At 39.0% G+C, this 23,694-nt stretch overlaps 1 long non-coding RNA gene across 1 annotated transcript; it reads left to right on the plus strand.

Moving 5' to 3' along the window:
- The first annotated feature begins 537 nt into the window (after positions 1-537).
- LOC144378026 (uncharacterized) lies at positions 538-22,661 on the plus strand. Its single transcript, XR_013439483.1, has 2 exons — positions 538-829; positions 22,551-22,661. It is a non-coding gene; the product is annotated as an uncharacterized LOC144378026 (long non-coding RNA).
- The last annotated feature ends 1,033 nt before the right edge of the window (positions 22,662-23,694 follow it).

Consider the following 23,694-nt stretch of genomic DNA (forward strand, 5'->3'; position numbering starts at 1 on the left):
GGATTATTATAAAGCAAAGCCACCCATGTGCTGCTCTTTCTGCTTATGAACTGCTTTCCTTCCCATTTCTCTACCATGCTATGATGAAGTCAAGGTGCCCTTTACCAAAGGTAAAACAGATAGTGCCAATAAAATCTTGGTCCTCCAGTTTCCAAATCCATGAATTAAATAATTATCTTTGCTTTATAAAGTATCCAGCATTAAGAATTTGGTTGTAGCATCAGAAAACAGACACTGTTTGCTCCCTACCGGCTAAAAGTTACTCCAAACCAATGTTGTTCAGTTTGTTCACCCACGTTATTTCAAATGGCTCACAATAAGACTTGGCTCATAGCAGGCGTTCCATATCCTCTTGATGAATAACTGCAATGGGTTGGTTCTTGGCCAGTGTCTGATGACCACACCATCATTCACACACATGAAGAATAGGAGATGCTGCCCTCCATGAAGTATTCACTTCTTGGAATCCAAGATTCGACCTCGCTCTTGGAGGGAGTCAGCGAACCCCAGCACACTAGAGGGAGCACTCAACTGAGGTCTGGGAACCAGATAGATTCAGCCAGCGCCTCGCCTCAAAAAATGCGGAGAACTACACTTCCCAGAACTCTCGAGTGCCAAGTGGACTTCATTTCCCAGAGGCGTTAGCGGCCAACCCTGTTCTACCAGCCCTAGAGGCCTGGACCTTTGCAGCCGCGGAGTTTGCTGGTGGATCCGTGACGCCAGGGCTAGGTAGCCTGCCGGCAGGCAGCGATCAAAACAGTTCCGGACCTTCCTGCCTGAGGAGCACCGCCTGGCGAGGCATTGCCCCAGAAGCCCAGAGCCTGGGGAGGTGAGCGGCAGAGGGCGGCGGGAGGCAGACCCGAGCCTCGGGAGGATGCGGCGCCCAGGCGTGGGGAACAGGCCCACGAGGTGCGCGGAGAAGCCTTTGTGGTTCGGGCAACACCCCAGCGCCTGTCCCCGCTAGCCGTCCCGCGACGTCGCCTCCGGCGTGTCAGGTAGTGCTATTGGCCCGCTTTTGCGGCAGGCCCACCTCCTGCTAACCCAGGTCTGTCCACTGCGCATTCCCTGCCCTACTCTTCCTTGCCCTGCCAGCGTTTGGTTTCCTGCCGGCCTCTTTGGAACGCGTGAGAAAATGAGCTTCGTCCCTATGGCTTCAGCACTGTGCGGTGGCAGACGTCGTGATCTGTCTCACTGAAGAGACGGGTGCAGGGTGCCCCTATGGCACAATTAAGACTGGTACCCAAGTTTTTGGTTTCTGCGCTTGACCCCCCTTCCCTCCATAGGAAAACCACTGTTTTCCTTTTCTGAAACAGCTTTCTCTAAAATCTGAGAATTGATTCATTGACAGGAGACAGAGGAATTTGGGTAGAAGTTTTGGAGGAAAATTGCAAAGTGCACAGTGATGTTAGAGCAGATGCTCAAGGACCTGATTCCTGGCGCCATTCTCATAGGCTGTGTGAACTGGTGCACTCTGTCCTCAGTTTTCTGATCTGTGAAACGGAGTGCTAGCAATGCCTGCTGACTATGTGGAATTGAACAGTGTAAGCCTGTTGGTGCCTGGCACTTGGTGAGGCTCAGTGAGTCCCTGCTGCTGATGAAGCCCCATGTCTTTCTGAGTCTTGCTTCTGGAAAGCTACAGAGTCACAAAGAGTGGAGCCCTGATCCAGGATGGCCTCAGCCCTTGTCTCTGATTTTGTCCACTCCCAGCTCCTGACTTTCCTCTCTGGGCACATGGGGGTCTCAAAGAATTTCAGAGCTCCTGATTCTGAGGGGTGGAAAGCAGAGGGGGCTTTCTTGTGGTTCCTTTTCTTCTCTTACATCTGCCTTCTGGAAACTGCACCCACCCTGGGGAGAAGAGCCCAAAAAAGGACATGGCTCCTGAGGAAAGGGAAGCAAGGTCCCAGGTGAGCTCATTGCCATCTCTGTTCTTAGTGGGTGGATTTTCTCCCTCCCACTTACAATATAACTTTCACCAGAATTTGGAGCACAAGTCCTTTGATCTTGGGGTAGCTAGTCCACCCTCACAGGTGGTGGATTCTGTAAGGAATACTTCCCTTACTTATACATGTTTAGTGTACACTTTTTTCTTGTTAAACACGTTTTTATTCATTAATCTCAATCCATTGTGTGATTACTAATTTGATAGGATTAGATGCCACAAGTATGCAACACTAGGGATAGAACAAACATGCAAACCTGATAAAATTCCTTTCTGGCCCTCCTTCACTCATTCTTGTCTTCCTTCCTCCCCTTGGCAAAATGCTTTTTCCCCCCCCTACCTCCGAGCAAGTGTTTGCATGTACCAGTTTTTACTCTCAGGTCAACTGATTTTGACTTGCCATTCTCTCCTCCATGTTAGGAAACTAAAGGAGGTACCCCATGCAGGTGACATAACCTTTGAACAAAAAATAGCTATGTTGCAGGGCACACAGTGATGAGGTCTCTTTCTCTGAAGGCAAGAATATACTCCTCAGGAAGCTGCAGGAGGTTTCCATGAGGATCTTGTGAGATGTTGGTGATAGAGAACCAGCACATGCTATGGTTGAGGAGTGGGGTCCTCAAGACAGATAGCCACATTTTAACTCAATTCCTTTGTTACTGTTTGTGGGCCTTGGGCAAATAACTGCACCTCTTAGTGCCTCACCTATAAAATCAAAATAACAGCTATGCCTACTTCCTTGGATAGATGAGAGGATGACATGAGTTAGTACATAAAAAGTGTTTGGATCAAGGCTGGGCACATAATAATTGCTCAGTGTATGCTTATTGTGGTAGCTGAATGATACTAAATTAATAATAGTATTAATTTCATGGATAGAAATTAGTAAAAAACTGGACATGGAGTAATTGCCTAGCTTTATCCCCAGCATCATATTTTTTTTAATTGTACAGTTTTTCTAGGACCCAGAAAATACTAGCCCTTCCCACTTACCTTCATCTAACACTAACTAACAGTTGGTATTTCTTGAGTGTCTGTCGGAGACCAGCTCCAACAGGGAGTCTCAGGAGACGAACGGATGGTGAGGAGTTGGCGAAAGAGGGGGTGGAGAAACAACACAGACACCAAAGTGAAGGTGTTGATCCCAATCTTTACTTGTGAAGTTGATCATATATACTTTTCATTTTGGCAGGCTTACAGTATTTTGTGGTTACAAAACAGGAATCATTATTCAAACAAAACAAAATATTACGTAGCTACAATTAGAGTAGAATAATGTATCTTGGCTTATGCATAAGCAAGCATTTGTACTTTCAGTTCGCGTTTTGCTTTGAGCAGTTTCTGCTTAGTTAACTTTTAATAATAGTTACAAATGTCCCAAACTATTGGCCTATACCTTGACTATTCTTTCTTGACTTACTGACTGGAACCGGTGCCATGGTTACGGCAAGGGGTTGACTTGTTATTACTTTTAATCAAACAAAAGTAAGAGCACAAACCATTTTGCACAGGAACAAGAACAAGTTGCCCAGTACTAAGCACTAATCTATCTTCTTAACATTAATTTTCCTTCTCTAGATTTTAATTTAATTTCTCAAAAACTTCCTTGACAGGAATACAGGGAGTTTTTCTTTAGAAATTAACAATTTACACTCCACAGCTGAATCATTGCATTTAGAGCAGACAGATCTATGCTTTAGAAGTAGTTGCATTAATTGTGAAAGTCATGATTTTTCCTTCATACTTAATGGTCATATGAGAAATCAAAACTATACTTATTAAAGGAATACAAAAACAAATCAGCCCATTCCCAGAAACATACTGCGCTCCTCCAGAGGATGGACGCCTTGCGCCATCCACCTCAGTAGGGCCTTGCCATTGCCTGAGTCAGGGGAGGGGCGCAGCAAGTGTCCAACATGCTGGGGAATGTTCTGAGGGTTTTGCATTTGTTATTTCTCATTCTCAAACAGCATGGCAGTTATACCCTATATAATTTGGATCAATTATCTTCTATATAATATGGTCTCTAAATACCCATATGTTTAAGATGTGGCCCTTAACCTGTGGTACTATTAGGAGGCAGAAGAACTTTTAGGAAGTGGGCTCTAGTAGGAGGAAGTTAGGTCACTGGAAGTGTGACCTGACTTGAAGCTCTTGAAGGGAATACTGGGACCCTGGCCTCTTCCTCTTTGTTTTTTTTTTCTTCCCAGCTATTGGATGAATGGGCTTCCTCTCCTTCATGTTAACCACAGGCCCAAAAACATCAGGACTAATCATGGACTGAAACTTCCAAGACTGTGAACCAAAATAAACCACCTTAGGTGTTTGCTAGAGTAACTGAAAGCTGACTAAAACATCCCCATTTTATAGACATAAGAGAAAACTGAGGCTCAAAGAAATCAAGTAACCCAAGTTCATTCTCAGGTTCATCTGACCTTCAATCCATGCTTGGACCAGCCACTTCTCTGGTATGTCATTCAGAGTATGGACAGACCCAGCTACCTATTCCAGGGACTCGCAAACATTGTGGAGTTTCATTTTCTGAGGCTATGGCCAGGACCCACCATTGTATGTTTCAGCTGCTCTGTTTTCTTTAAGCCTTTCCCATTTTTTTTGGACAGGGCCAAATTGTTCTTCTGCCAAAGACTTTCTGCATCCCTGTGTGTAGGTGAATCCCCTTACTGCATCTCCCTATCTTCATCTGCTGCCCATGGGTTAGTACAGGGTGATGTGGTACGTAAAACTCAGTGACAGGAACTTTAAGACCAGAGTGAGTGCTGGATTCACAACTGGAATACTTAAATTATGGTCTTGCTGCTACCTCTAGTAAAAGCATGTGATTTCAGTTCTTGGTTGCACTTGATTTTCCTTGTCTCTGAAATAAAGATTGAAATAGAAGATGGCATATGCTCTTACCTGTCCTGCCAGTTTTGTTGTATTGCAGAATTAGAGATCTAATCCAGGGCTCTTGCATGTCAAGACACCCTACTGATGAACTATACCCACAACCTTTACACAGCTGTCTTTCATTGTTCAAATCATTTAATGCATTTTCTTTGTGTACGATATGGATTGTAAATTCTTTGTGGGCAAAGATTATTTCTTATATTCCTTCCATAAACTAATAAATTGTTTTTCTTGTCATATATTGCATGCTCATGGTATAAATTTCAGAGAATTAAAAAAAACATGAATAGTAAAAGTCAGTTTTTCCCACTATACTCTCGAAACATTGTTAGGAGTGGCAGGACAGGGAGATTTCTCACCCACAGAGCAAGTAATGCTATAGAAGCAGACTCTGCTGGGTGTCCTTTAACTCAGTTTAATTTTTTTTTTAATATTTTAGTTGTATATGGAAACAATACCTTTATTTTATATATTTATTTTCATGTGGTGCTGAGAATTGAACCCAGTGCCTCATACATGTGAGGCAAGTGTTTTACCACTGAGCCACCACTCCAGCCTAATTTAATTTAATTTTGACACTGTCTTCCTGGGGGTCACAGCTTTGAAAGACTTTCCCCAATTCAGACAGCAGGTTAGGCCAGTTATGACCAACCAGATATTAATTAGTGTTCCCTGGCAACCCCCTCCTTTATTAAGTTGGTAGAGCAGTTCACAAAATTAATGAAACATGTACCAGCTTATTATAAAAATTATCACCAAAACAATAAAAAATAAGTTATCAGAAAGGATACAAATTAAGAGGTACATCAAATGAGGTATGGTATGCCACCCTCAAAGAATTCTCCAAATTATTTTTTTTTTGAGTTTTTCTGGAGGTTCCATTAACACGGGCACTATATATTAAATCATTGGCCACCTTCACTATTAGCCCCTAGCCTTCATCAATTCTTAGCATACAAAAAGTCACTTGTCACTCATCACTTTTGAAGATTCTGTGGATTTTAGGAGCTCCATGCCATAAATAGTATCAACAGGATTTCATGGAAGCCTGTCCTCCTCCATTTCCTCCATCTACATGAATGTGAGGGCTGGTCCTAGGTGAGCTGGAGTAGCTTGTTCTTACAGGTATCTGACATTTAAGGATGTGGCTGTGCTCTTTACTCGGGATGAGTGGAAAAAGCTGGATCCTTCCCAGAGAAACTTGTACCGGGAGGTGATGCTGGAGAAGTTTAGTAACCTGGCCTCACTGGGTAAGGACATCCCCTCTGGACACAGTTCAGAAATTAGACTTCAGCACCTGCTTCCCTGAATAAAAGCTGTTGGCCATCAAAAAAGTTGAGGTTTGCCTTATGATTATACAAATCATATCTTTGTAAATAAACATTGAGAACATGTTCCCCTTACAGGCATGGAATTACCCTGTGTATAGGAATGGAGGAAGTGGTCTTGGTAACCATCACCTTCCTTCTATGTTTTTAAAATTTTAATTATTTTCTATTAGGAGGACTCCCATTTATCAAAACAAAGGTGATCTCCCTTTTACAGGAGGGAGAAGATCCCTGGAAGGTAGAGAAAGAAAATTCTGGAAGTACCTCTCTTGGTGAGTGGGTGGCACTATTTATGTTTAAAGAATATTACGTGTTTGTGAAATATACAAATAAGCACCGAGAGGAATTGCTGCAGGTATCAGTCTGGTTCACAAGAAGGCGCAGCTTGGAGTGTGTTAGTTGGGAAACTTCCTTTAGAGTTCTCAGGCCTCAAGAAGTTGATGAGGAAGGGAAAGCCCAGGTTCCTAGACACCTGCTTCTGCTTTTTTGTCCATAATCACTTCACAAAATGAATCTCTCTAGAGCTCTTGTTATTCTTTCCTGTTATTTCTGAAAAGGGCTGCATTTTATGTATTCATTCAACAAACAGTGTAATTTAAGGGAATATAAATAATTCATTTTAGCTGAAGCTGCAGGTATGAAAGAGATAAGGAAGAAAATGAGATGGGAGGCTGTCTAAGGGCCACACTGTAAGTGTGGTACAGTTCTAAGAGATTTGAACTGTTCCATGGATGACCAGAAATATTTGAGGAATTTAGGCAGAAGAACTTTTTTATCCCTGATATTTTAGAAAAATTGGTCTGAATTAGAAACAAATGTTCCTTAATAAAGGAATGGCTAAAGAAAAAATAATGTGTCCCTACTCTGGCAAATGTTGTCACAGTTTAGAAAGAAAGAATACCCTAATGTGGATGGAGCTGCAAGGCCCATCAAGTTATAAAATATCACCATATGTTACTATTTATATTTAAAGAATATTAAGTGTTTGTGAAATATGCAAATAAGCACTGTGAGCAAGGTTCAGAAAACACAAAAATTACAAGGACACACTTAAACTGGTAATAGCAGTTACTCTTGGAATGAATCTAATAAAAGGGGACTTTGTTTCCCTGTAATGTTTTAATTTTCACAAAGAGAATATGTTCACGAAGGTATCTTGACTGGAAGTTAATAAGAATGGTCACTTAGGAGGCATTATTGAAGTGAGGCAAAACTAGAGGTTGAAAGCCTCACAGAATTCATGGGAATTCAGGCAGGAAGCCAGTGGGCCTGGACTAGAGGCACCTGCTAGTGAGGATCAGGGGTCGGAGGAGGAGTCAGCTTGATAAGGGAATCTGAGGAATTCAGTGTGGAATTCAGTGTGGTTTTTATTTAAGATGTAACATACATGGGTAGAGGTTACAGATGGGCAGTTATGTAAGGGAGACAGACTGGTTGGCACTCCAAGTAGAGGGCAGGGAACCCCCAGTTCAAAAGGGTAATTGCCACCTTGATAAGTTGACCAGGTAAAGGAACAGAGCAGAAAACAGAATCCTAGGAAACCAACATTTGAGAGATGGTTAATCGAGAAAGGACTTTGTGACCAAATCTGAGGTTAAATTATCAGAGGAGAGAAACAGAAGAGGTGGCTGTCATCCAAGAAAGGTTGGGGATTTGAGCTTGTGGAGGCATAGGAAGTGTTCCCAGGGAAGGTCTGGAGAAAGGTCAGTTCAAGCAAGAAGAGTAGAAAAAACTACAGAAGACAGCAGTGGAAACAGATCCTGCTGAGCCCTGGCCCTGTAACAGGATTTGGTCTGAGAATTGGAGAGCCTGGGAAGGGCTGAAGAGTTGTGAGTTTCCTGGAGCTGCACAGGTTCACCCTCCACAGAAGCAGCTTCCAACTGACTTAGGGAGCCTGAGAACATAGAGAGGAGACACATAGGAGGCTACGGTTGAGTCAGATGATCAGAGACAGCCTCCCATGTTCCAGCCCAGGGAAGAGCATGGGACAGACTGCCTTGGTACAACAGTGCCCACGCTGGGGGAGTTCTCTTCTCAGTTAAGGTGAAATTTTTGAGATGGAAACCCCAGTTGTCTATCTTTTAACCTTCATTTTGGAGAAATTAATTCTTTGGAAATTGCCAGAAACCAACCCAACATAAAAAGAGAGCAGAGAAACTTTAGAGTTAGGAGGCATCAGTCTGGCTATTATATGAGACCTGACTCTGGTGGGAAAGATCAGAGTCCTCTGAACAGCCCTTCCCAAAAGGAGCTCACTCCCCAAGAGCACAGCTGAAGGACCTGCATGTTCTTGGAAGTACTTACTGTTATAATTAACTTTCAGCCAGAACCAAAATCCTATCCCTTGAAAAATCAGTTACAGAAAAGCTCATGCTCTGAGAGCAGGATTCCCTAGAACCTCCGGTAGCCTCAGAATGCACTTTTACAAAGTTACTTTTCAATTCGGAACTGTTAATAAATAGGAAAAACCCCTTCCCCTTGCCAAAAAAAAAAAAAACTTATGAGAAAACAAATGTGTCATCCCTGGCTTTCTAAGTTTAAGTTAAAAGACAGGAGGATATGGCTCAAAGGGTCTGCATCTCTGATTTGGGTCTCGTGCTTAGAATATGAACCAAAAGCATAATCTTTTGAGGTTGTGCTTTTCTAGAATAGTTGTATTAAGAATAATGGAGTTAAACTTGTTTGTACAGCTCCTAACTTTGGTTCCTACCCAAATGTAAAAATATTAGATTCCATGCAGTGATAATATTTTCTTCCCATTGTTTCCTCTTCTTTTGTCCTCTAAAAGCAAGAAGTCATCTAAGATGGACTGAAATACATGGTGATCACCTCAAGCATTACCTGCTATGCTCTAGTGAGGTTTGCCTGGGCAGCATCTGCCTGAAGGAAAAGCGTCTTTTCCTGATTTGCACAAGCTGCTCAACAGATTAGCAGCAGCCCTACCAAAGTGCTATGCAGTGGTTTTAAAAAGCAACTTCTTATATAGTTTCAGTGGAATCACAGTGCTCTGCAGCCCTGTTTAATATGTATGAATTAGTGCTGTTGCTGTCCCCCTGTCCTCCAACAAAGACCCATACATGGGCCCTGTACCTCTCCCTGCTGCCATCAACTTATCTTTCCTTTGTAGCTATCAAAGGGATCTTTTTAAAAAGTAAATTATGTCATATTGCTGCATGCTCAAAACCTTTAGAGGCTTCCATCCCATGGAGTCCAATCAAGAATCTTCATTGTGGCCTTTAGAGACCTATAATGGTCTAGCCTCTTGACGTTCATCTACTTCTTCTCTTCCCTTTATGCAATAATTCTAATCACCCTGGCTCTCACCTCTGGGATTTTGCACTTACTTTTCCTGTCTGATACCCATTCTTTTTCCTGATGACTCATTTCCTCATATCCCACAGGTTTCTTCCCCTCAGCATGCTTATCACTGCATAATAGTACATATTTATTTATAATCTGTCTCTTTCTTTGCATTTTTAGCTCTCTTATGCAGAATTGCCTCTTTCATTCATTCCCACTTCCCTGTTTTCTAAAATAGTGGCTGGCCAGAGTGGACTTCCAGCTTTATAGTAAATGCAGAAATGACTAAGACTAGGTTAGTTCTGATGGTCATAGAAAGAAGCAAACCAATTCCAAAGATATCTGGAAAGTAAAAATAGGACTTAGAAATGGATTTGATAAGAAAAATAAAGGAGATGGAATTATTAGGGATACTTGCTTAGTTGGTGGCTCATTCTGGAAAGAACAAAATACTATTCACTGGAAGGAGATCAAATATGGGAGATAGTACGAATTTGGTTTGGAATTAATTAAATTCAGTTGTCTTTAGTTGGCCCAGTTATCCAACTGGAGATGTCAGGACTGAGTATAAAATGTAAATTTGCAAGAACCTGGTCCATATAGGATAATTAAAACAATGAGTGAGGTTAAGATAAACTAGGGAGAAAGCTTAGGTTACAGTAAGAGGAAGAAAAAGGCTAGGAGTGAATATTGAGCCACACTGAAGTCTTAGTGATGTTAGGTGGTAGGGGCGAAGCATTTCAGGCAGTCAGGTAGAGAAGAATGAATCCATAGTGAGGTCAAGTATAGATGTACTGAAGGAATAAATTGGAGAGAGTTTGGTACCATCAAAGGCAAGATGCATAATAGAATGGTAGCAGTAGAAATAAGAAGTGGATGGATTTGGAATATGGTCAAATAAAAAAGTCTTGGTAGTTGATGAGATGATGGGAACAAGAAGCTGCTTCTTGAGGATTTGATTGAGAATAGTGACATTTACAGAATCCAGGGATTAAACAGGTTGGACAAAGTGATCATAAATCTGGTTCTATGCATATTAACTTTGAGGTGTCATTAAAGCATCTGAGTTGCTGTTTTGAGTAGATAATCTGGAAGTGTGTGTGGCGAATAGAGTATTCTTGGCTAGAGTATAAGTTTGTAATTGAAGCTAGCTAGTGGAAACAAATAAAGAGAGAAAAGTTGGTCACCAGGAACAAAACCCTAAGGAACTCTATTACTTAAAAGAGCAGGTAATGAGGTCACTGAAGCTTAGGAAGAGAGTGTCCCAAGGAAAGCAAGGGATTGTTGTCAGGTGTTGCTGAAGGTAAGTTAGGAGAAAATCGAAGAAAGTGTCTTGTCTTAGTGGCATTAGGTGGTAGGAGCAGAAAGCCAAAGTGGATATGAAGAAGGGTAAGTGAGAAGAAGCAATGGATGAATGTAGAATACACTACATATAGGAATATATTTAGATAAAAATACTATGTAATACACCTTATTCTGCCCCTTTCACTTGGTGCATATTAAAACTCTTTCTGGTTCACTACACAGAGAGCTTCCTCACTCTGGACTGGCTCTATGCCAGCTCTCTTCTCCACTGGGAAAACATCTGGACTTGATTACATGCAGTTTTGGGTAATGACAGCAGGCAGGCCCACTTGAGATTAGGATTTTATAAATGTTATTAGCAATGTGGGAAATTATTTAAAGCTATACCTTTATCAAGTGCCAATGTAAAGTTTTGATGTATTAAAATTAGAGTTAGCCCAAAGGTTCATCAGAGTAATCTAGTTGAATAAACTTTGGTGTGTACACATAGTGAAATTCTCTGCAGCTGTATAAAGGAAATAAAGAGGATCTTTGTAAATTCCACTGTCATCTAAGAAGGGGCTGAGGAAGTACCACAAAAAAGTAGGTATATTATGTATGTACTTATAATTTTTTTAAAAAAAGATAGAAACAGGAAAAAAAGGATAAAAGCAGATCAATAAAAATGGTTTTATAAGGTAAAGGAAGTAAGAGGATGAGGGATCAGGAATAGAATCTAGATTTTTTTTAAGATATCTTTTCTTAATTTCACTTTGGAAATACAAAGACATTTCAAAAAATTATAAAGTAAAATTTAAAAATGAAAAAGTATCCCCCAGATGTTGAGAGCAAAATGAAACAGATTACCCTAATTGTGTTTCGGGTTGGTTAGTTTAGCAACATAGATAATTATTTCAAATTCCTTTACATCACAGCAATTTCATTATTTGTAGTTTATATCCTAAGTATAAAAATAATTACAAACAATAGTGTGCATTTCAGTGACAGCGATAAGAGTAACTTTGACACACTTATGCATGAAACAATTGATGTCTGAGATAGAGAGGTAAGGGTTTATATTATTTTGCTATGGCTGTATAAATTACCACAGACCAAGTGGCTTAAAACAACAGAAATATATTGTCTCACAGTTCTGGAGGCCCAAAATCAAGGTACTGGCAGAACCCTGCTCCTTCTGAAACTGGGTTTTTCCCTCCTTGCCTCTTCCTAGCTCATAGTGTTGCCAGCCGTCCTTGGTAATCCTTGGCTCCTGGCTGCATCAGTCCTAACTCCTCTACCTTCACATTGCATCCTCATTTTTCTGCCATGCATTTCTGGAAAATGGCCAGATTTTGCCATTTTCCAAGGACACTAGTCATATTGGATTCAGGACCACAATAATGTCCTCATCTTAATTTGATCAAACCTGCAGAGACCCTATTTCCAAACAAGGTTACCTTCTCAAGTACTAGAAATTAGGACTGTAACATATTTAGGGGATGTGACAAATCAACCCATTATAATATATAGATGGAACAGTATTAGTGGTGGTTGAAACTTGCTTGAAGTTTCATTGTAAAGTTTGCTCTTTTATATTGCTGCAAATTTTCCGCAATTTTTTTTTTAAATTAGGTACCAACCATACAATTTCTGAATGTTTCTCTTTTCCAGAAACATAAACATCTGGAGGATGTTTACAAATGTGCCATCCTACCCTCTATCATGGTGATATATATATATAATTCCCTGCATATAGCTCCTTCATTCTCTAACTCTAGAAACTTTGTAAGACTGCAAATACAAGCAACATTTTTATAGAAATGACTTGGATCATTTTATGAATCTGGCTGAAGAATAAGGTGGGGAAGGACACTTCAGGAAATAAATCTGGAAGGTTGACATAGGTTCAAAGACTAATGATAACTTCACCCCCATCTATCCTATGACTGGTCCTTTAAAGTCTCATCTTAGATATCAGAAAACTCTAAACAGTATCTGCATCCCTTGTCTACTTGCACCCACCATCATCTAAGGATAGTTTTGATGGTGGTCTAAGCTCATGTTTGCATCCATTTCTACCTTGCGTGTTTGTTGTAGAAATGATCACATTGTGTTGTAATTGTGTATTCATTTCTTTATTTCTATGCCAAACTATAAACTCCTTGAAGAAATTAACTATTTCTTTTCACTACAGGATCTGTAGTATACTGTAGATTACCAGTACCTACGTTATAGCCTAACATATACTAGGTACCTTTTAACTATTTGATAAATGAATAAAGTAAGGAGCAATGAATACTTTTTGAAATGGCAAGATGAGCTTTCTGTATTAAGAAGGTAAATCCAGTGGGAAATAATACTAGAAAGGTGAGATACTGGGGTCAAAGGAACAAATTGAAGATCAGTAGCAATAGTCACTGTAGAGTAAGGAAATTCTGATCAACAGTAATGGCTGTTGAGGCCTTTCACCTAATGGGATTTAAGAGAACTTGTTGACTGCCTAGACTTGAAATGCAGGGGAAAGATTTCAAATTGAAACCAAACATTTATAGAAAAAGTCATTGAAATTGTTATGATGTCGTTTTGAACTGGGAAACATAGGGAAAAAAGCTTTGAAAAGGAATTATTGGTAAAACCCAATGTTCAAGAACCAGCTGTGAAGATAGAAGGTGCTGAAAGATGAAAGAACAAGCCAGACTGACAGAGGATTGCACCAAGTGCAATTTATTAAGGACTTACAGACAAAAGTGTGCTTTGGGTGGCAGCAAGGCAGAAAGATGCCCATACCCTGAGGAAAGGGAGTATATACTAAGCAAAAATATTCTGTGGCTATCTGAAATTTACCTGAACTTTCTCAAAATTATTAACATGTTTAACTACAATTAAGAAACAGTTCAGTGTCAGTGGCAGGCTAGAAAGAGAAAATTCAGGGTTGTCCTTCACATAGGAGGTGTGGGGATGGAGAGAAGATTGAAGAGACACTCTCAGTATAGGAAGAGCCCTGGGAGGATAATCTAGACCTAGTGACAGGAACTCATCATGGCGGTGGTCATTAGCAAGATCATTCTGAGCTCAAAACTTCTGGCCTGAGTTTTAACCTTATTCATGAGGTAGCTCAGGCCTGTGCTTGATTCTTGGAACAGAAGTTGAACTGCACCTTAGGAGACATACTTGTAGAGCTGTAGCAAATTTTGAGTGGATCATGAGGAAGTTAGGATGTCCTCAACGAAGACTCATATCTGTTTCAGTGGAAAATATGAGACTAAGGCATTGGCACTTTAGTGTTAGGATGAGTTTACCACAATTGATATGGACCCTTGTAGCAATAATTACTTTCATTACAAATAAAAATGTCCATGTCTCATTTTCCTTATTCTCCTCTAAACCAAACTTTCAAAAACATTTTCCATTTGATGTTTTTGCTTTCTCACTTGCCATTGTTTTCTCTGTATACTCCAGTAGGACCTTGTTCCTTACTATTTCACTAAAAGACTGTACTAAGCTCTACACTGCCTCCATCTTGCCCATAGTCAGGGTTTTTAGTCCTCAAGGTATTTGCCGCAATTGATTATTCACTTTTTCCTGGAATACTTTTTATTCTTTTTGGCTTCTGGAACATCATACTGTCCTAATTTTTTTTCTTAACTTGTAAATGTTGTAGTAATCAAGTAATTTCTCTCCATTCTTTGTCTTTAAATAAAATCTGTATGCTGATATCTCCTACATGAATATCTTCAGCTCTGACCATTTCCCAGCTCTCCAGAATAATCTATATAACTGACTATTTCATTGTCTCCCTTCAGTGCCTACTAAGTCATAAGGCAGTTTTTGTTGTTACCTTATGAGCTAGAATCCAGAGTGCAAAATCTTACTGCTTTCTTCCCAGCACATGTACAAACCTATAAACAATGCCAATAAACACAGGGGAAAGTGTTCCCAATACTTTAGGCCCATATAAGGAATTAAAATCTGATTGTTTAATTTAGTATATCTTAGGTCAATAGGAACTAGGAAGATATTAAGCAGAGAATTTAAAAATTCTCTTTCCCTTATAATAAGCACCAAAATTATGGGTGTGGGTGAATATAAAACCAGTCAAGGGGGATGTGCTATATGAGAATTCAATACCTTTAGAAATACTATTTTTAAAGCAGGAAGAGAAGAAGAGTTATTCATGAAGAAATCTAAGAAAGAGAAAAGCAAAATATATAATGTTCACTAAGCAGAAAAAATGTGTGAATGTAAGAAAGATGAGAAAGAAAATGTCAAATAGGAATCTCAAACACAATAAGAAGCAAGAATCATCCAGGTGTGGTAGCACATGCCTATAATCCCAGTGGCTTGGGAGGCTGAGGCAGGAGGATCACAAGTTCAAAGCCAGCCTCAGCAAAAGCAAGGTGCTGAGCAACTCAGTGAGACCCTTTCTCTAAATAAATACAAAAAATAGGACTGGGTCTGAGGCTCAGTGGTCAAGTGCTCCTGAGTTCAATCTCTGGTACCTCCACTTCCAAAAAAAAAAAAGAGAAAAAGCAGCAATAATCCCTTTAAACAATAATGTCTAGTTTAGGGAAAAATGACAAACTACAAATACAACCATTCTTCTGACAAAATTTAATAATTACTGAATTGTACTTTTATCTAATTGAAATATTTATTAAATTCAGGTCTTTGCCATTTTTCATGTTATTCCTGCTTTACATTTTTATATTCTTGCCTGCTGTTGATCTTGGACTCTTTTCAACCCTCCCTGCATAGCTTTTCTGGATTGATGCATGAGCTGCCTTTCCAGCTCACAACCCTTGGCTTCACGCCTTCCTTATGGCCCCTCTGTAAATTAACTCAGTAATTCTGTGCAAACTGGCCCTAAAACCTCCCTGACCACCCATGTGCTGTCCTGAAAAGAAGTTTCTACAAGGGGCTTAAAATATGTGTATGTGAATGTATAATGTATGAAATTAGCATGTACAAATATCTAACATTCTAGAAACTAGGAATATGTAAATAATTAAGAAAGATTAATAAAACAAGTTTTGTGTATACTTGGGTTGCTATCAAGAGGATCTATAGGAAGATAGGATGTGCTGATCTGGTTATGAAGAACACTTAGAACAGTAAAGTGATCTATAAGGAGAGAAATATAGATAGATACATAATACAATATGTATGTATATACATACAATGTGTATATAGTGTATGTGTATGTATTTGTGTGTGTATATATATATGTGGGTATGTATGTGTATAAACACTCTGGTAAGTGCTAGGATAAGGGGAACAGAATATGAAAGTTCAGAGTCAAGCAAGGACTCATAGAGTTAGCTTTTGAATTCAATCTGAAGGGTACAAAGGAATTTGGGCATAAAACAAAAGAAAGAAAACTTTCCAGATTAGGAATACTTACACAAAGAAAAGGAATGTTGAGATGATACTTTAGGAGTTCTTCATGCGAAGTTCTTTGGATTCTGATCCTAGACTGTACTTTCTAACTCGTGTTCCCCTTTTGATATCTTCTGTCTCTCTCTCTTTAAATGGGTTCATTTTATTCATTTCTTTCATACCTTGTACTTCTACTCCATTGATTTTTTTCCTATACTGCCTAACTCTCCTATTTTTTCTCTTCTTATATTTTTTTTGCAAGATACCAGGACCTTCATTAATAGCATCAATATATATTGGTTCTTCACACTTAATCCAACAAGCTGAATTCTGTGATATGTAAATAATGTGGGAAAGCCTTTACTCTCAGTACATCCCTGTATAAGCATCTAAGAACCCACACTGGAGAAATCTTATAGATGTAAGGAATGTGGTAAGTCCTTCATCTGAAGGTCAGGGCATTTTATACATCAGAAAAATCCATGCTGGAGAAAACCCTTATAAATATAATCCAGGTAGGAAAGCATCTGGTTGCAACACATCCTTTCCTAGTCAAAGAGTTCATCCCAGAAAGAAGTCATATTTGTGTAACGAATGTGGCAACACCTTAAATCTAGTTAATCCCTTCGTTGTCATCAGAGAATTCGCACTGGAGAGAAACATTTCAAATGTGGTGAATGTGGGAGAGCCTTCAGTCAGAGTGCATCACTTATTCAACATGGATGAATTCACACTGGCAAAAAGCCCTATCGATGTAATGAATGTGGAAAAGGCTTCACATCTATTTCACGACTCAATAGACATCCAATAATTCATATTGATGAGAAGTTTTATAATTGTAATGAATGTGGCAAGGCCTTAAGTTCCCATTCAATTCTTATCATTCATGAGAGAATTCACACCGAGAGATACAATGTAAATGTAAAGTGTGTGGGAAAGCCTTCAGGCAGAGTTCAGCTCTCATTCAGCATCAGAGAATGCACACTGGAGAAAGACCTACAAATGCAATGAGTGTGAGAAAACATCCAGGTGTAACTCATTCCTTAGTAATCATCAGAAAATCCATACTGGAGAGAAACCTTATCAATGTGGGGAATGTGGGATATCATTTGGCCAAAGTTCAGCCCTTATTCAACATCGAAGGATTCATACAGGAAAGAAACCCTTTAAATGTAATACTTGTGGGAAAACATTTAGACAAAGCTCCTCACGTATTGCACACCAGAGAATTCATACAGGGGAGAAACCCTATGAGTGCAACACATGTGAGAAATGTTTCAACCACAGGTCATCCCCTTACTAATCAGTATAAAATCCATATGGAGGAAGAACCCTAGAAAGTAGATTTGCATGTGTAAAAGCCTTAAACCAAAGCTCATCAGAGAATACATACTTCAAGGGTGATGTAATAAATGTAATGGATATTGAAAAAGCCCATAATCATTTAGTGTCCATTAGCTATCAAATCTCATGGACAAATCTTGATTATGTAATAGCTAAAAGGAAAACATTCATACCTGTCACTTTTTAAAATAACTTGAGAATTCATAAGTGGAAACACTAACTTTGGGCATTTGTAAAATAAAAAGTGTTTGATTTTCCTCTTTCCTACAGCAGTGTAGTCTAGCTATCACATGTGATCATCATAAACATCAAGTGGGTAGGGATTTCTCTGGTTTTCTCATAAAAACACCAAACTCTACTCTGGTGATAATTTTTATAATATTTTAGTAGCATATAAGTGAATGAATCAAAGAAATTATACATTTTTAATGAAAAGGACCAAAATAAAAGATTAAAATAAGCTATAAACTACCTCTCACTCTCTGGGATTTATCCTTTTCTTGTCTTAATGTCAAACTTTGCACATGGATTTCATTTAAAATAAAAAAAAGATTTCAGGGCCTGGGATTGTGGCTCAGTGGTTGAGCGCTTGCCTCTCACATGAGAGACCATGGGTTCGATCCTCAGCACCACATAAATATAAATAAACAAAATAAAGATATTGTGTCCATGTATATCTTAAAAAAATTTTTAAAAAGATTTAATTAAAAGAGAAAGAAAAATCTGGTCTCTGATTTAGTAATTACTGTGAATTGAAAATTTCCACCTAATTTTTCTTTTAAGAAAAAAAATTATTGCTTTGAAATTATTTATTATGAAGATATACCCACTAATATCTTGTGAGCTGTCACCTAGGGGTATTAAATACAAAATAGGCAACTATTTCAATTTTAAAGCTACTATGAGGTTTTTTCATTAAAAAATAAAATAAAATTTAGCCAGCCTCAGTAATTTAGCAAGGCTCTAAGCAACTCAAAAGCTCAAAAAATGTTTCTGTGGTGTGAATGCTCTTTCTCAAAATATTCTTATGTTGAAATTCTAACCTCTGAGGTTATATTAAGAAGTAGGGCCTTTGGGAAGGTGATTAAGTCATGATAGTGGAGTCCTTGTGAATGGAATTTATGCCCTAATAAGATAGTCCCAGACCTGGTGAGGTGGCCCATACTTGTAATCTCAGCAGCTTGGGAGGCTGAAAGCAGGAGGATCACCAGTTCAAAGCCAGCTTCAGCAACTTATCCAGGCCCTAAGCAACTTTGGAAAGACCTATCTTAAAATAAAGTTGTTTTTTTTTAAAGGGTTGAGTACATAGCTCAGTGGTTAAGCACCCCTGGGTTCAATCAACAATACCAAAAAAATATAACCCTGGTGTAACTTCCTCTGTCCTTTAATCAGAGGATGCCTGCTGAGAGCCATTGCCAAGTAAGAATGATACATGGCATGACCCAGGTCATTTGCAGTGACATTGCATGTAAGGTGACCTTGCTCAAGGACCAGGGCAGATCCAGGTTTAGGGTGTGTCCTGTTGGGATTAGGGAGTATCCCGCTCCTTGGGTTTAGGGCGGTTCCAGGTTTAAGGTGTACCCTGCTGGGAATAGGGCATATCCTGCTGCTGCAGGCACTTCCACTCCTTGAGTTGCCCTTGAGTTCTCTTGGGATTCAGAGAGTTTTTTGGCATACAGAGCCCAGTGGAGGTGTGGATTTCCCCAGAACGTGCTTGTAGGGTGCCGGTGTGAGTTTGGGAATAAAGAGTTGCTGTTTGAATCTGCAAGGCTGTGAGTGGCTTGTGATTTTGTGCCCAGCCAGACTGCAGCAGATGCCATCTTTGAACCAGATGACCCTCATCAGAAACTGACTAGCACCTTAATCCTGGACTTCCCAGCCTCAACTGTGAGAAGTTTCTATTGTTTAAAGTTACCCAGTCTTGGATATTTTGTTATAGCAGCCCAAATAGACTGTCATATTATTTTATAAATTATTTTATAAACTTGGTGTTTTTCCCTCCAAATGCTAGTGATCAAACCTAGGGCCTCCTGCATACTAGGCAAGCACTATATACTACTGAGCTACACCCCAAAACCCAGTATTTTTTTTAATCCCTGCTTCGAGATGTGTAGTGTATTACACATTGCAAATTTTAAGAAGAAAGGCACAGACCTTCCTTCAAGAAGCCATGGAATAGGGGAAGAGAAAGGAGTTGAGGGACTATCAAAGGAATAGGGAAATGTGTCACTGTATATAACTGCTTGTTTTATCAGACAGAACAGTTTAATTATGACAATATGTTGCAGTGCAAGAATGTTGTAAAGTTTTGCACCAGATGAAAAAAGAGCTGTAGGGGGCCTGGAGATATCAAAGAAAGCTTTGCAGAGGCAATGAGGCCTGAGCCAAATTTTGGAATGATAAAAACTCTTGCAAAGTGAGATAAGCATTTCAAATAAGTAAACTACATGTGCAAGAGTACAGGTGAGTAATATGGCACATTAGGAAACGTGTGTAGAGCTAGTGAGCAGAAGAATAAAAGATATTAAAGCCTGAGGAGAAGGCAGAGGCCACATAACAAAAGGCCTCATTTGCCATGGTAAGGAACTTGTGTTTTATCCTAAAATTAATATTCAGCCAAATGTGTGGGGCATGCCTGGAATCCCAGTGACTCTGGAGGCAGAGACAGGAGGATCACAGGTTCAAAGCCAGCCTCAGTAATTTAGCTAGGCTCTAAGCAACTTAGCAAGACCGTGTCTCAAATTTTTAAAAAGAGATGAAGATGTGGCTCAGTGGTAAAGCCCTTCTGGGTTCAATCCCAGTAGTAAAAATAAATAAATAAAATTATATTACTATCAAGCAAGGAAATTTGTTCAGCAACAATATATAGAGGATCAATTTAGGAGGAGGTTAAAGAAACCTAGATAGACTGATGCCTAGAAAATTAGACTATTGTGATTCAAGTGATAAATGAATGAGAATACAAATTCAAGCAAGTGCTGCATGGATGAAGAATAGGAGACAAATTATCCTTTATTAGAATAAACAGGGTTATCCCAGGCAAATAGGAGAGGGTGTTGAGTGACAAGAAAGCTAATCTGGCCCACAGATAAGGCTGCCAGACAGATGTCCTATATTTAATGATTACATCTTGAATCCTGCACTGTCAGGACACCCTAAATGTATTCAGAAATTTTCTTCCAATTAGTAAAAAATCAGCAGTTAGAGCTATTTTTCTGCCTCTGTAATTGTCATTTAAATCACCTAAGTAGCAACACAAGCTGAAATCACCTCTACCAAGTGATCTGAGCAATTATGGTGTCTTCTGTATGTTTGGCTAAGGAAAGATGAACGAGAACTGAGAGTTGAAAATACTTGCTTTCCATCTTAAAGAAAGGATAAGAATATTGTTTTGGCCAAAGTCCCAAGTTGTAAACAAGTAATTAATAATAATTAGATGTCCAAACAGCACACATGCTCTAAAACCAGGGCCAGACTTATTCCAGTGGACCTCCTTCTGAAAGTTAGGAAGTTAATGCCAACCTCTAGCTTCTGAAAGACCATCATCAGTTTCATGCTTCTACTCAACAATCAGAAAGGACCTCACTTCAGAAACCATGTTCCTGAAAGGACACCAGTCAATACCCTATTCTAGTGACCACATTAACACAGTTGAAAATCGGTCTGTTTATAAACGCTCCTGCTTCTAAAAATCCACCAATCCTGGATACTGAACTTTAGGAACCTTGGATAAGATCAGATTTGGCTTTCTTCAGAGAGACTGTTCTTGCAAGTGCAGCTCTCCTGTGCAGGAACACGTGAAGCTCAACTTTTCTGCATATCAAGTTTAATTTATGGTTGAGTTTGCAAGTCTGCAACCATTTCAACAGTTCAACTTACTGTTAATTTACTGTTAGCCTCATGAATGAGACTACTAAACTCAGTATTTTAAATTCTTGCAATGATTGTTATAATCTATTTTACATATTTTGGTAAAAACACTTAACTTTACATCTACCCTATTATCTATTTTTATTTGTGTATATTTGGATCTCAAATTCAAGTGCAAATTTTTTATTAATTTTAAAAACTTTGGGTTTTTGTTGAATGAAGGGAAAATCCTTTGAAGCTCTTCAATATGCAGTTGTTTATTTAGAATCAAAAACAATGGCTAGTCAGATGTATACTCCAGCATACACTAATAGCTAAGCTAAGAGGTATATGATTTCCTCAATTTGTCCTGTAGAAATGGATAATGTAACAAATTTCCTGATTTAAAAAATTCAGATGAAAATAAAATAATCACAGCAGAAGTTGTAATGACCTTCCACACTATATTTCATCTCCTCAATCTTTCCAGGACAAATGACCAGCTGAACACACCAAAGGTATTCTCTCTGATTTTGAAATTGCAAACAAATTTTCAAGTGCTAGAAAAAAAAATCTGCAATAATAAAATGTAATAGCTCTTCTTACTATTATTGAGATTATTAAAGATTTAAAATGCCTCATCTTTTTTATTTTATTTTTTTTTACAAATAGCTCCATAAGGGGAAAAATAAGAGGAAAATTTTCTCTGAGTGATGCTTTACTCCTGAAAAATCTTGCTTGGTAGGCTATTTTATTCCTTCCAGATGAGACCTCAGAAGCAATACAAAATTTTTTCAGAAACATATTTAATTGAGTTAAGTGAAGTAAAATTGTACCACTTTGGTTGAGGACAAATTTAGGTAGATGCATAAAAGTGCAAATAATTTTTAGTCAAAATTAAAGCAAAGTATAAAAGATTCTGTGAAAAGTGTTGGCTGTCCTTCCTGGATTCTGCATTTCTGCATAATGCTAAACAGACACCTGTTAGCCTCCTATTAACACTGGTCCAATCATCTGGAATTTGTTTCCTTAATTCAGCATTTAAACTGAGCAGTTAAAAGGATTTTTGTTATTTTGTTGGCATTCAGAATTTCTTGATTCAAAACTTATTGGGACTTAGAGTTTCAGCCCTGATATGTAAACATCTTGGAAGTCATCACTCCTCCTTACAACAGAAAAAGTTGGTCAAACTGAAAATCAATAATAGTTTCTTTCTGTTACAGGAATGGGACCTTCTAAAAAACTGAAGCCACATGAAGACACCCCCACTGGATATGTCAAGAGCTTTGTAATGTTTTGAACAACTAATAAAAAAAAGACACCAGCACTTGGAAGCACTGACTCTTGTGATCAAATTATAAAGATTTTAGACATGTTGCTCAGAGTAACAGGCAATGAGTTTATTAGGACTAGGAAAGAGGACACCCTCAAGGGAAAGGGGGACAGTGTGCCTCTCCTGCACTTAAGTTTTATTTGTGATTCCACAGAAATTTCCAGAGAGTCCCGCCAAAGTCCACCTCTTGACTTTTGACTGACAACAGATTGACATCAGACTTTCAAGTCCCCACTGCCATGACAACTCTAGGTCACCTTGGCCCATGCTGACAGTTCTAACTTGGATATTTAACCATAAATTCTTAAAGCCAGGAAGGGCTGTGGGTAAATTGTGACATTATTTCAGGCCTGCATTTCTCCTGCAGATAACAGATAGTTTGCTGAGGAATGTGACATAACTGTCCACTTAAGCCAGGCAGAGCTTCAAGTAAATTGCTTCTTGGAAAAAAAAGCATGTGGGGGTCAACACAGTGGGCCAATTTTATAGAATTATTCCCTTATACTCATGTTCCCATCACTGGCATCCATGTGTCCCCAATCATTTCTATGTTTCTGAGAACTGAGGTCACAACACTGTAATCTGTTGATAAAGGCATACGCAGAAATAGCTGAAATCTTTTTGTTTGGAACTGAAACTACTGGAGCCTTAAACTGGTGGGAAAACTTAAATGGTAATTTTGATGAATTGCCAGATGTTGAGTATGTAACAGATTGAAAGTGTGAGAACCTGCTGGGGCCCACAGTCTTATGGGATTCCACCATACTTCCATTGCAAACTAGATTGAATTCCACTTGGTTCCAGGAATCCAACTATATTCACATAGTGATGATCTGAGAAATATCAGCTCTGCAGTGGGTGAGTAACTGTTGTGACACACAACAGACACTAGTATGGCAATATGTAAATCAATGGAAGTGTAACTGATGTGATTCTGCAATCTGTATACAGGGTAAAAATGAGAGTTCAAAACCCACTGAATCAAAGTGTGAATTATGATATATCAAGAACTATGTAATGTTTTGAACAACCAA

The sequence above is a fragment of the Ictidomys tridecemlineatus genome, chromosome 1 (assembly GCF_052094955.1).
Source record: "Ictidomys tridecemlineatus isolate mIctTri1 chromosome 1, mIctTri1.hap1, whole genome shotgun sequence".
Taxonomy (NCBI): Eukaryota; Metazoa; Chordata; class Mammalia; order Rodentia; family Sciuridae; genus Ictidomys; species Ictidomys tridecemlineatus.